At 36.8% G+C, this 14,605-nt stretch overlaps 1 protein-coding gene across 2 annotated transcripts in view; it reads left to right on the top strand.

The window, feature by feature from the left end:
• The window catches only part of LOC136847512 (Fanconi anemia group J protein homolog), a 924,459-nt gene that overhangs the window by 1,526 nt on the left and 908,328 nt on the right, over window positions 1-14,605 (top strand). The gene's annotated exons all lie outside the window — the stretch shown is intronic.

Raw genomic sequence — 14,605 nt, 5'->3', positions numbered from 1 at the left:
GGGTTAAGGATAGCAGGATGGCGGGTAAATCTAAGCAACAGCTCTGCACAGACTATTACCTTGGAAATTGATTGTTCCTATACTTTCAGTGTTGCTGGTGAAGGAGGTGGTGGTGTTTATTGTTGGTCAGTTATTATTAACCTCATATTTACACAACATGGTTGGGGACCCTTTGGGAATGCTTGGTTTTGGATGGGGGAAAACGTTGGGAGAAAGACCCGACTGCCGTGTTGTTTTGGAATGGTTCCGCGCATGTGCAAGTTATTAGGAAATCATATGTTTAGTAAGGGATTGACTAAGGAAACTTATTATAAAAGGAACTATACTAACTTAACGTAACCTAACCTAACCTAGCAGGCCGTGTTACTTAGCCTGGGGGACGGAGTCCCCAGACTCCCTGGTGAAGGAAACTTCACTTTTTATCAAACTCTCCCTTATGACATTGCGCATACGAATAGCTTTCCAGGATGGCCATCTTATAACTTCTGAGGTTAATTACAGGTTCATTACAGCTGATCGACAAAAAATAACAGTAAATTCTTGATAAGCAACCAAAATACTGTAGGAAAAATCAATTTCCAAAGTAAATATGCCATGCAGAGCTATTGTTTAGTTCTGCTGGATGGCAAATTAATTTATCAGCTAAAACGTGAAACGGTAACCTGTTGCATATTCATTGCTCTGCATTTCTTTGACATTTTGTCAGTTCACTTGCGATCATTGACAGATGAATGTCCACATGAAAAGAGTAGAACTGTTAGTCTGGCTGTTAACTCTAGGTCATTGTCCTCAGTTATCACCTTGGTTTTGTTGTGGTAATATAGGCTAGCCGCTGTGACAGGTCACAAAATATTGCCTGTCAGAGATGTCTGTTCTAATACAATATTAATGAATAAGGTTAAATTAGAACTGGGGGTTTGTTCAATTATTTATGAAATGGACCTTGAAGCCTACTTAAATTAGTAACATCTTTCATAAAAAGGTAGGGCACTGGCCTAGGCCTATACCAGATTGTCTGTATCACATGGAAATATTGTAATTTTATTGTGTGATTTGAACTCAGCGGCCTACAAAAAGTGCTGCAAGGTCTAACAATGAAATTAATTAGACCTACTGTATACATAGTATATTAATTTTCTGGTCTGAGCGGCTGAGATCCTTCCCAGGCGAAATCCAGCAGCGAACTGACATAAAATCTTTGCTTATCCATCCGCACAGTCAGTCGGTCGGAAGAACTTTATGTAATGCGATCAGTTCATCAGTTCTGGTAAGTGGACTGACTCCGCCCACAAACTGCCGTCTACATGTAAGTTTTAATGCCAGATTTGATGAACTGACAGGTGGACTGACAAGTAAACCTGGTCGTGAATACCTGGCCTAACAGTGATTCTTTGGGGCAATATAGCCTTTCCATAGGGAAAAGCAAAAATGTGTGAATTACATAAGCATAATGGTGACATACACCTGCAATGATATACTGAGTATGCATTTAATAGTTTTGGACATTCATTTCTGCTGGAAATGCATCTGTAACCCATTAGACCTCTTATGTCTTAATAGTAAGGACATAATATTGTGAGGACTGAGTTTTCAGCAGGAGAAAATGAAAACTGGTGAAATAGTAGGACACACCCTAACCATGAGAAGCTTGGTGTGTAACATCCTACCTGACCTGTAGGGGGCTTTCCATGGCCCCTGGGAACCCCCAGACTAACCTCACTTGGTGTGCCATCTTATAGAATATCTTAGCCACGATTTACGCGATTGGCAAGTAAAAAAAGCATTTTGTACGCTGTCACAGACAGTATGATTTTTTTTTACCTGTATACAGGAAAATTTGGCATAAGGTAATCAAGCACATGTGCAGGTCAGACCACACCATTTTTCCTAGTACGTGTCTTTTTCTTTATAATTAAGCTTACTTACCAAGTGAATGTTGAACTTTGTGTTAGAAATCAGTGAGAAACACAAAGGTTTTCATTAGTATATTTAGTAATGAACTAAGCCTCATAATTGTAAAAAAATTTTCATGTTCTTAAATGAAGAGAATTTAAAATATGCATAGCCTAGTGATTGTATTATAAATTTTCTTGTATGCATGTGCAATAGCCCTACCTTTGAAATAGGCCAAATCTTACAGACATTGTTTATGTTTGTAGGCCATGTGAGTCAAAATTTGTTTGGCCCTGTTCAGACATATAAGTAAATTTGGTGATACTATGGATATTTGAATTACTTTGTGAAAAAATTTTTTTTTTTTAAAAGCCACACTTTACATCATGCTTTACCAGAAAGGGATTTGTACCTCCTACCTGACTTAGGTGGTCATAAATGATAAAGAACAATATTTACTTACATATCTTCCTTATTTGGCTTCGTCTATATAGGTATCCTAAAGAGAATGGACTGCCTCCCTATACTCACACCAAAAACTTTGATATTTTAAATAATTAACTATCGGCACTTCTCACAGTCATAGAAACCTTGATTTGTAAAGAATCACAGCAAAGCAACTTTAATTGTGAATTATATGTAGAAGTCTTAAAATATCACTTTAGGCAAACATAGCAGTGAGTGTATCTAAAATTCCATGAAACTAGCACTCCCTAGTGGACAAAACATAAATTGTATCATTAGGCAAGTCATCAGACCTATTAAAAGCCTTACGTCATTGGATTATGATAAATATCATAATTACAAAAAAGGCTGATGGAGGGTACTATGTAACAGCCCTCCAGAATCAGGTGATTTGTTTAAACATAAGAGGTTATACCTGTACTAACATTTTAGTAACTGACTACATTTACAAGGATTTTGGGAAAGAGGAAGACTGATGTAGAATGGGCTGAAATAATCTGTAAGCATAATATTATTTTCAGTGTATCTGATTATAAGCTAAGCTTAAAAGTAATATTCTTTCAGGGCACATGAGCCAGTTGTAAACATGGGACCTAAAGCATCTGATTCATGTATCATTAAAAATAGATAATAAGGTATAAAAAATTTTAAGGATTTTTAATTATTCCAAAATATAACACAGTTCTAACCAAGTGCAAACAACTTAACTTATCTTTGAATGCAGCATCCTACTTGGCTTAGGAATATACCCGCCTGGATCTCCCCTTAGACTATGATAAACTTTTTGTTTACCATAGCCTAATTATTTTTATATTATTTTACAAAGTGCCTTAGTCTCAGATATTCATCTCTGTTGACTTTCTTTCTGTCTCTCCATTGGTAGCATCTTTTTTTTCTGTGACATTGTCATTGCAAATGCATAATAATGGATTTATTCTGCTTTATAATACAAGATAAGGCTATATGTCATATATAACTGAGTATGCAGTCCCTGAAAGTTCAGTTCAGTATGTGTAAGCTCATGAAAAATCAGTTATTCAAACCTTCTAAAAACTTAAGGTATCAGTAATGAACAAGAATGAGGTAGGGTAAAGAGTTCAAGTAAGATGCTGTGGCCTAGGTTGGGTTTGGTTAGGTTAGGTTAGACTTCATCTTGTCAGTATTACTAGCAGGTTGAGAACCCTATGTTAAGGTAGTTTAGAATTCTCAGTTAGTATAAATATTCCCTGTAACATCTCATGTTAGGTTAAACTAGGTGGTTTAAGAAAGGAAGTTTGGTTTTCCTAGTTTTTTTTTTTATGGGATTTGTTTGATTGTTCTTGTCATTTTTACAGTAAATTTGTCATAGTTTCAGTAGAAATTATTATTATATTGAAATCAATAATTGGCAACTTATAGAATCAAATATTTTTAAGCCCAGACATTATTGTTCATCTAGCAGGAGGGTCTTATTTTCTTGCAAAGTTTTATGATTTAAAGCGTGTTAACTAATCAGCTGTCTACAGTAGACCAACTGTTAACTCTCCTTCATACATTCATATACATGGTTATTAGTTGCACAAAAGTAACACCATTCATGGGGTGGTATGTTAAGGACATGCACTACACTGTAACATCATTCATGGGGTGGTATGTTAAGGACATGCTCTACACTGTAAAACACATAGCCTACACACCTGACTGGACTCAACTGGATCGCTGACAATGATTCGTTTATGACACATCATATTATCTTGCAGTACTTAAAAATTATTTCAGGACAATAGGACTTCAAGTTCACTGATGTTTGCCACATCTGGTGTTGGTCACAAGTATGCCATAAAACGAATCTGGAAGGTGAAGATCCATAAATTTATGAGTATTTTGAAGATTGTAAAGCTGCTGTATATTTTACTTTCCAGCCTTCTCAGAGGAAAGTAATGGAGGAAAGGGAAATGCCGCAAGTAAAAATTGGGAGTCCAAAGGATGGATTGACGAAATTTAAGACTCTGATGTCTTCATTGAACAAAAGGATAATGAAAGTTAAGAAACTCATAAAAAATCATAATGTGGGTGGAGCAGGAATGCACAATATACCTCGTTTATGTTCAGTATTGACTCGGGAAGTTACCTCCAACATTTATGCTATCCAATTTATGTTAGTATGATCAGCTTGTGACCTATGAAAACTTTGGGCCTAAACTAAATTAACCACTAAGTATCTTGGCTTACCTTCAGCTTCCACTTCATAAATTGTGAGGAATTACATTATTTATCATTGGTCTTGTAGAGCTATTTGGTTCTGCCTTTGCAAGAAACTGATGTCATATATATTAATCCTGTATTTCTTAAACTGCGTATCTTGAGGTGTGTTTTTCATCCTTAGTATTTAGCCAAACTGCTTGATTGTAATTCCACTCTAACAGTAATTGTGGAACTCAACAGGAAACTGTTTTGATGTGGGGAAAAGCAAGAACAACAGTAAAATACTGAAAGCACAGGCCGAGTTGGCTGGTGGGAAACATATTGACCTTGTGCATCAGTGTCAGTTTGGCTGACATATTACCGTATGTAATAAGAAAGTATTGGTTTTGAAAAGTCCTGCATGAAATACAAAAATTGCTGTTGCTGTATTCTATTTGGCTGAGGTGTCTTGTTTAGATGAAATTGAAGCTTAAAAATTTGTTTCTCCCAATATAATCACTAGATATCTCTCTTGTCATCGTTTGGCCACTGGTTTTGTTTAATTGCCTTGTTGGAGAAATGAATGTTTTATCAAATAATGAAATTTGGCACTTTATTTAAATTTCTTCATACCTTTTCTTATGTTAATGAGGGTGTTCAGTGTGAAATCAAGGTTAAGAGTGCTAAAGATTTTGAGAGAAAACTATTGTTATTAGAAACCTACAGTATGCTAGGCTGGGCTAACAATAGGGATGCATATACCATAGTTACAACTGTATGTGTCCACTAACCTTTATACTTTTAACTGCCAAATTCATACTTTTTAAGTTTTGAATTGAGGATGAATCGTATATACTTAAAATTCCTTCAACATTACTTGCTTCATAACCATACAGAGAAAGTTATCGGTAATCCATTGATGCCCCCCTGCACACATTGTGCCATTCACCTCTATCTTGGATGCAGTCTTACACACCATAGGTATTTATGCCCTTCCCTTCTTGTTACATCAACATCCAACCGTTTGTAGGTCTTCCTCTACTCCTCCTTCGTAGCATAGGTGCTTTGAAGAATCACAGCAAAATTCCCACCTTGGCTTCCCTAGATTCTTCCAGCCTCATCTGTTTGATGATTCCCCTCTTTTCTCATACTACCATCATACAACATAATTACTTGTAATTGTATATATGTTACAAAGCTGCTTCTATTCTTTCATCATTCTTATGTACATTCGGTTCTCTATCTTCGTGGTCTCCATGTACCCTTATAACTTAACTCTTGCTCACAATACTCTCAGCTATCTCCTCTTCCGAACACTTTAGAGCTCTGACTAGTTTCTGCCATTTCTCTTCACTATCCCCAGTCAGTACTATATCACGTGCAATTATCTGTTAGGTTTAGGGGTAACTATAGTATGTTTCTGCATGGCTTTTTGCATAAGGCTGCTATTTCAGTTTTTCCTATTAGAGGGGGGGAAAGGAAGAAATGTACTACTGTACTCCTTTCATTGTAATATTGTTATAGAGGAATTCCAAGGGACAGTAGCAAGACAAAGACCAGTAGGAAGGCCCAAGAAATTATGGAAGGAAGGGATAGATGAAGACCTAAATCTAGTGGGCTTTCAGGCAGAAGTTGCAAAGGACAGATTAAAGTGGAGAGATATCATTTCATATCCTAAACCCAAGAAGGAGAAAACATTTACGACGGTGATGTTGAATTCTGAGAGACACATTCGAATGCTAAACTAACCACTGGTTAGTTTATCATTTGTTTGATAACAATTCAAGATGATACTTTTACTTTACATTACTTTTATTTTACATTTTCATTTTCCTTCTCTGTGGTTATACTGGTTTTGTTATATTTATCATTATGGGTATTCTCACTGTTGCTATCCACAGTGATTCAGTTTTGCCAGCTGCATTAGTGTATTAAGTTCGAAGCTAGACCTCAGGTTTAAAAATACAAAGAAAAATAAATAAATAAATGCTAGAAAATTTTATACAGTAAATGGCAAATATTACAAGAAATACACTCTTGGTCACCATAGTTAAATTCATCTGACATATCTCTGTATCAGCATGTGAAAGGTCTTTTAATGCATCTTTTTCTGGAAATCAAACTGGACATCTTTCTCATCACAGTAAGGTTATCAAGTTTCTATCTTAATCAAAACTTGTAGGTATAGAAAATTTTTTGCAGCATTCATGATGGCTTTCAGAGATAAAGTTGCTTCCAGCATTGGCAGTGATTATCAAATTTTGGAAATAGATTAATGAAAGAAATTTTATCAGAATCTTCAACATTTTCAGTAATACCCATTTTAATGTTCATGAAGAGCTGTGATGTAATTGATAAAATATAAAAAGTAAATAATAAAAATATGAAAACCCTTAGGCATCTAATGAATTTTAAAACAACTAAATTTTAAAATTTTACTTAATTTATTTTGAATTTTAATATACCTTTTTAGTGAGTATATGTGGAAACATAAGTATAAATGTATTTATTGTGTGAGTGTGTTCCAGTATGAGAGCGTATGCCTTTGCGCAGCTTTTAATTTCATTTTCATTCATTCATCATCATAACGAGTGACCTATTTGGTTCTAGTGCTAGGCTTTTAGCCTAGACCTGTCATTTCATCGAAATCCTTCGGGCCAGCCCTATGAGAGCTGATAGTCAGCTCAGTGGTCTGGTTAAATTATTTTAATATTGGAAGCTGCATCTTGTTGTGACAGTACTGAATAATCTCCCATTATGAAAATACTGCTTAAAGGGTTTTCTCCATTAACTTCTTTATCAGTCCAAAAGTTTTCAGTTTTGGTGTTCTTGGACCAATTACCACGATGGGTATTGTAGTTGAATTTAACCCCAGCAACATCCTTCATACAACAATTATTTTTCTATAGCTGTATTATCATCATCATCAATGCCTCCAGCACGACATGGCCCGAACCATGTCTGTGAAATTCTATGTCATGTCTTTCCTGTGTTTTTTTTTTTTTTTTTTCCCATAAATCTCCTCTCATTCCCAGCCTACCAACTCCTGGTGCCCACAGGAGACCAGTTAACACTATCTCGTAGTGTTTTCTGAGGGCTTGAGTGAAAATCATGTCCAAGCTTTCTCCATCTCCCTTTCATCATTACATCATCTACAAGAGACCTTCTGTAATTTCCCCTATAGTATCATTTCTAACTCTGTCCTGCCATCTGGATCTTAATTATCTCTCCTACCTTCTAACTCTTAACTATCTTTAAGTTTTATGCTAAGATCAGCAAAATCTTTACCATAGTTTCATTGTCAAACCATGATTCATATCATGAGTTGTATTCCAGTGTAATAAGATGGGTTTATGGACATTGTCATGGTGATTTAGGCCCATTTTCAGATTTATATTTTTTAATGTATATCAGGGAGTTAAATGTTCAGTATTGTATAATATATAGTGATATAGATATTAGTTAATCATGTAAGTTCTATATAATATAAGAAGTATGAATTGTTCAGGATATATACTGTATAGAGAATTTTGACGACAAGTACAAACAAGTTCAGAAAAAAATTTTGAATTGGATCATTACAGCTTTCTGTGGTTTGAATTAATGTACTGTAATATAGTACAGTATTGGTATATTTTTCATTAAGATTTTATCATTATGATCAATGCACAGTGATGATATGTACCCAGTTTACTGTTATGCTCTGCTCTGATTTTGAACATAGAAAGAAATGTAGTTAAAAATTTTCTGGTTTCCAACCACAAACTTGTAGCATGCAGTTGTCCTTTCTGAAAAGGAAAAAGATTATGTATACTTCACAGTTACAGTAAATCAAAGTATGTAATCACAATGATGCATTACTTTCATGTGATTATATCTTTTCATTGTGGCTGTCATTGCGAGGATTTCCTTTTTAAGATTTATGAATGATGTGCAGATAATCCAGATATTAGCACAACTTTCTTCATATGAGTAAATAGAATAATTGACTTAGCTATTGTGAAGGTGACTTTCAAAGATAACAAGACTATAGTCCATTGCAACCAACTCTTGGTGAGAGAGTTATTTAATGTATACAGTAATAACAAATATTGGTTAGTATTAATTTTTCACTTTTGATCAACTCTGTACATGTTGAGCCAGTGTATACAATAGCTTACGTATTTTAATTTTAAGGCAGTTGTGTCTGTTGATGAGTTGGAGTTATTGTAATACAAGGCAGCATTGAAATATAGATATAAAACTAATTTATTTGTCAATCACAATACCACCTGTAGTGCATTTTAACACTTGTGTGTGTGGCCCTGAGTGTTGTAATTGTAACTCCACCCACGCAGCAACCTTTGGTGGTTTCATCCAGTTAGCACACAACAAAACATGCTTTCAGATTTGACAATTCTTTTGCCCAAACCAGATTATTTCAGTTCAGATTTTGGCAGCATGTGGTGCTGAAGGGTCATCCTTAATTACTCTCATGGCTTAAGATGAAAACAGTCTATGGCATTATTGTTTACCTTATGTTTTAAAATAATTTCACTTATATGTTTCAGAGGTTGAGAGAAGCTTACAGACGACATATTGATACAGGAAGGTTCTATTTGAAAATTCATTGCATAACGAGATTACCTGCCATGGCTCCATGATAGGAACCTCAACCTTCCTCTTTCCAGGTGTCGGGTAAGGGGGAGGTTAAGAAATTGTTTTAAGTTCAGGGTTTTGCCAAAGTTGGGCTAGGACTTGGTGTCCAAAGTGAGGTTAGGCTAGGTCAGGATGCATTAAGGCATAGCATCCTAGGTGGGATAAGTTTGGGTTAGGTATATTAGTTGACACTGGTGGGTGCAGATGGGGACATAGATTGTATATTAGTTAGGAAATGTCATCTCTGATCAGATTATGTTAGGGTGAATTTGTTTGTTGGTGCCTTAGCCTATTCACTGTCTTGGATTTGTTGACCCAATAAGGATTTACCGTGTATGTACAGCTACATGTGAAATTTTTTAAGCATATTAAATATCAGCCTTACATTTTCTTTAGATATTTTCAAAACATTATATTTTTAATGATGCATGGAAAAAAAGTGATAAGAAATTACGTGTTGATGTCAGACACTTTTGAGAGAATGTTTCAAGGTAAAAAATTAATTATTACTATATGCTGAAATGACTATAATTCAGCAAAAATAAAAAAAAAATACTTAATTCTAATGTGGTAGTGTCTGAGAGAGGGGCAGAAAATAGACTTGACCTTTACTCAGTGATATCCAGTTTTAGACTCTCCTCATCACGATAAGGAGCGATGTGATATTGCATATAGTTGCAGATAGGGTAGTTCAAGATTAAAGATTAGATTATCATTACCTCCTTGTCCCTGTAGGGGGGGTGGTGCTGTCGGTGCACCTCACTGGGTGCACCGTAGGCATTATTACTTAAGGTTCTTTGCAGCATCCCTTCGGCCCCTAGCTGCAACCCCTTTCATTCCTTTTACTGTGCCTCTGTTTATATTATCTTTCCTCCATCTTGCCATCCACCCACTGCTAACAATTGTTTCATAGTGCAACTGCGAGATTTTCCTTCTATTACACTTTTGTGACCTTTTACTCTCAATTTCGCTTCCAGCGCTGAATGACCTCATAGGTCCCAGCGCTTGGCCTTTGGTTTAAACTCTGTATTCCATTACCTCCTCGCAACTATCTTTCCAAAATAGTTTAGCAAATGATAATTGAAGTGGAGTATGGTTAATGAATATAAGTTGGAATTTATTCCTTCTTTCTGTTAAAATTTTTTTTAAGAGATTAATGCCTAAAGATAGTCAGGTTATCCATACTTTAGTTAAATGTTTGACTGGTTCAAAACTAGGATTCTTTTATCCAGATTTCATAAGAACAGTTATTGCATTAGTGGTAAGGGAAACCTGAACAGGACCATTGGTTATCAGGCAACACTCAGTTAGCGTCCGTTGAACACATTCACTGCCTTTTATCTTGATTCTTAACTGTAGTGGCTTTAGTTGTTGTGTGAGCTCAGTGTTCTCTTTTTTTATGTTGTGATGTAATTAATCTGTACAAAGTAATTGATTCTTGAATGTAGTGGCTTTGTTTTGTGGACTTAGCATTCTCTTTTTACGTTGTGATATAACCAGCCCTTCTCTTTCATCTTCCATAAACATTCCTTTCTATTACTCAAGTCGATTTTCATTTGTCGAAAACAAACCGAATGACTTGAGAATTAATAGTACTGCACTTGTAATATTAGCTGATATTTTGTATGCCTTCGTTTCCTTGGAGGTAAATTTGTTGACTGCAGCCTAATTTAGATTTGCAATTTTAGGACAAAAAATTTTCCCAGGTCAGACCTTCACAGTTACGTATGACTGAGGGATTCTTTTTAGGTATGTATGTTTTTAAAAATTAATTGTTGTTTACAGTGAAAACGTTCATTATGCCGTCTTGGACTCACATATTTCATTGGAACTGTTCATTGCAACTTTTTCTATACATAGAACCAGAAAGAAAATTCATTAATGATATAAAATCAACGGAAACGAATTTTAGTAATGGTTTGTGCTGATTTCACACAAATCATGAAACACATTTTTCTTAATGCTTAATATTGTTTCAACCATTCTTACTCAGTAACAGCAATAATAACACTTAAGTCACTGGAGAATCATTTTGAAATAAGTATAATCAGTGTGTTATTATTAAAATCTCATAAAAAATTAAGAAAATGATTGTTAATTAAAGATGAGATTGCCATTATTAGGTACCTTTTCCACGATACAAAATGCCACCTGATCGGGGGACTGGGCCCTCATGGACTTGTTGAACTAGTGTGTTCAGTGTACTTACAAGGATAATAATCTTGACCCAACCTTTGCCAGCGTGTGGTGTTTTGTCTCCCCCTCCTTCCCCTCCTCTCCCCCGATACCCCTTAATCTTGCCGGAAAAGCATTGCCTTGGATCACCAATTAAACTTATCAAAAAGTTGAGACAGTGGCAGTTCATGTTGTGCAATTTAACGTGCTTGTAGCATGCTACCTGTACAGAAGGTTGCTAAGGTTCCCTAGATCCCTTAACGTGCATTACACTTTATGCTTGCCTTAAATTTGCGAGGTTGAAGGTTGTAGTTCAGTATTAGTAGGAGAGTGTCATGTGTTTTTGGAATGTTGTTTGAGTAAGGGTAGAGTTTGGAGCCATTGGGCATGACATGATGCAGTCTTTCCTCATATGTTAGTGAATAAGTTCCTTACTCCACTGAGAACGCAGCTCCTCACTTCTTTGCAAAGGTGCTCGAGTAGTTTGTCTGAGCAAGCCAGTGTCAGGATTGACAAAATTCAGTGAACTGAGGTGGTTGTAACTGTCAACTCTTTAATATCTGTATGAGTGACATAAGAGTATCAGCATTCCTAGGCTGGCGCATTAATGACGCTGGAAATGTTTTTCTGATACATGGTTTATGCTGCCAAGCATTCAGACAAGGACATGAGACGTAGGAATAATGGTTAAATATTAAATTGTATTGTGGTTTGTCCATTGAATTATTGTCAGAAGTACCCATGCATCGAGCTCGTAGTTTGAACTGCAGATGTAAGATGTTGCTACTGTCTGTATTTTTCATAGAATTCTACCTTACATATACATGGGTTATAGTTTGTGAAACTGCACGCTTAAAGTGTACTGTTCTTTGTGCATGTATGCTCGTATTGAATACCTCGAGGTTTATAAGCACGGACAGATCTTTTGATAACGAGAACTTCAGAATTACCTATGTGTCCCCGTAGTTGTGCCCTAGGTTCAGTATCGTGTCTACTCCGTAGGGGGATAGTGCCCTCAGTGCATCACGCGGTGCGCTGTAGGCCTTACGGTTCTTTGCAGCGTCCCTTTGGCCCCTAGCCGCAACCCCTTTTATTCCTTTTGCTGTACCTTTCTTCATATTACCTTTCTTCCATCTTACTTTCCACCCTCTCCCAATAATTGTTTCGTAGTGCAACTGCGAGGTTTTCCTCGTGTTACACCTTTAAAGCCCTTTTACTCCCAATTTCCCTTTCAGCGCAGAATGACCTTATAAGTTCCAGCGCTTGGCCCTTGGCCAAAATTTTATATTCCAGTTCCGGTGTCATGTCTAACGGCGTTAGGAACTAGCTCTTTCCAGTGTGGTCCTCTGTGAAAGGAAATTCATTCATCATGTTTCAGACCTGACAATAGCCAAAGCTCCCGTTGATGAATCTTCCGGTTTTATGTAAATAGTACTGCATTACGCCAGGGAAAGTTTAAACAACTTAACGCTTCTTTTCTCGCTTCTGTTTAAGAATCTTTTGAAACAAGTGTATAGTAATTCTTAGTCATTGTTTTTCTTATTTACATCGACATTGTGACCAGAGAGTAGAGTGTCTTCCTCTTAGGGGTGCACCTTTAGGCATTACTAATGGTTCTTTGCAGCGTTACTTCGGCCCCTAGCTGCCACCACTTTCTTTCATTTTGCTGTACCTCCGTTCATAGTCTCTTTCTTCCACCTTACTTTCCACCACTCCTAACAGTTATTTCATAGTGCAACTGAGAGGTCTTCCTCCTATTACACCTTTAAAACATCTTTACGCTCGGTTTTCGCTTCCAGCGCCGAATGCCCTCATAGTTCCTCAGAGTTTGGCCTTTGGCCCAAATTTTATACCCCGCTAGATTGTTTCCTTTGGTTGTATATGCATTATATAACTTTGTTCAGTGAATTATGCGGACGTGGAAATCATTCACTTTAAACAATAGATTATTGATTTTTTCCTGCTGTTCCTTCTTTGTTTTCGGAATCTCTTCAGTCAGCTCACGAAAATGACTTTTCCTCTTGCATATTTTTCTTATGGGATGTTGCCGTTGAAGTTTCTTCAGATAAATGAATTTATTGATAAATAATTTTAATAATTCTACCTTGGTCTTCAAGTTAGCTGTAGGGTTCGAGAAAGTAGACAGGTTAAATCGACAGTTAATAATGATCGAATCTCCGACCGGCCAATGAAGATTATGAGGAATTTATATCTGGTGATAGACATTCGTTTCTCGCTGTGATGTTGCTCGGATTCCACAACAAGCTGTAGATCCCGTTGCTAGGAAACTAATTGGGTCTTAGCCACGTAAAATAAATCTAATCCTTCGGGGCCAGCCCTAGGAGAGCTGTTAATCAGCTCAGTGGTCTGGTTAAACTAAGGTATACTTACTTTTAGTTAATAATGACCGAAGAAGCATGGGACCCCAGAGGCTGGAGACGAGACTCGGCAGACTGTAGAGAGGAAACCTCTGATTTGAGGTCTAGTGGAAAAAAAAAAGATGGCCTCGTCAGAGGCAAAAACGAATTGCTCTGATGAAAGCGAAGGATAAAGGTAGATGGTAATGGCGATGATGACGATGGCGTGCAAGGCGTCATTATCGAGGAGCAATTAGCGCCGGATGACCTGTCCACACCCACACCTGATACCATCGCCATTGTTGTGCTTCTTTTCCTCTGTGGTCTGTAGTTCATCCATCCATTCTCTCTCTCTCTCTCTCTCTCTCTCTCTCTCTCTCTCTCTCTCTCTCTCTAGATCATCCATCCATCTATCTCTCTCTCTCTCTCTCTCTGTAGTTCGTCCATCTCTCTCTCTCCAGTTCATCCTTCTCTCTCTCTCTCTCTCTCTCTCTCTCTCTCTCTCTCTCTCTACTTAAAATTAATAACAATAACGGCTATGTAACTTCTACCAGTTTGTAGTAGGTAATGGTTGTTTCGTGAAGAATAGCTGCCATTGTTGTTTTTTGCCTCTGTGGTCTGTAGTTCATCTCTCTCTCTCTCTCTCTCTCTCTCTCTCTCTCTCTCTCTCTCTCTGTGTGTGCGTGTGTGTGTGTGTGTGAGATCTCGATTTTTATAACTGATACTGGTAATCAGATCCGCTTTGCCGTTTCTTAGAACCAACGGCAATTTTGCAGTTCAGTTGCGAATCATAAAGTAATGGCGCAGAAAGTAAACATAGAATTTCGTTCCCTTCAAATCTCACCGTTCGGCCTGACTGTCCTACTCCTCTTTGGGTGTTTTCTCTTCATGTCACCTCATTTCCTCCAGCTGTC

Source organism: Macrobrachium rosenbergii, chromosome 2 (assembly GCF_040412425.1).
Source record: "Macrobrachium rosenbergii isolate ZJJX-2024 chromosome 2, ASM4041242v1, whole genome shotgun sequence".
In the NCBI taxonomy this organism is placed as follows: domain Eukaryota; kingdom Metazoa; phylum Arthropoda; class Malacostraca; order Decapoda; family Palaemonidae; genus Macrobrachium; species Macrobrachium rosenbergii.
Note: the sequence above shows the minus strand (reverse complement) of the source record. Positions and strands in the feature narration are given on the sequence as shown.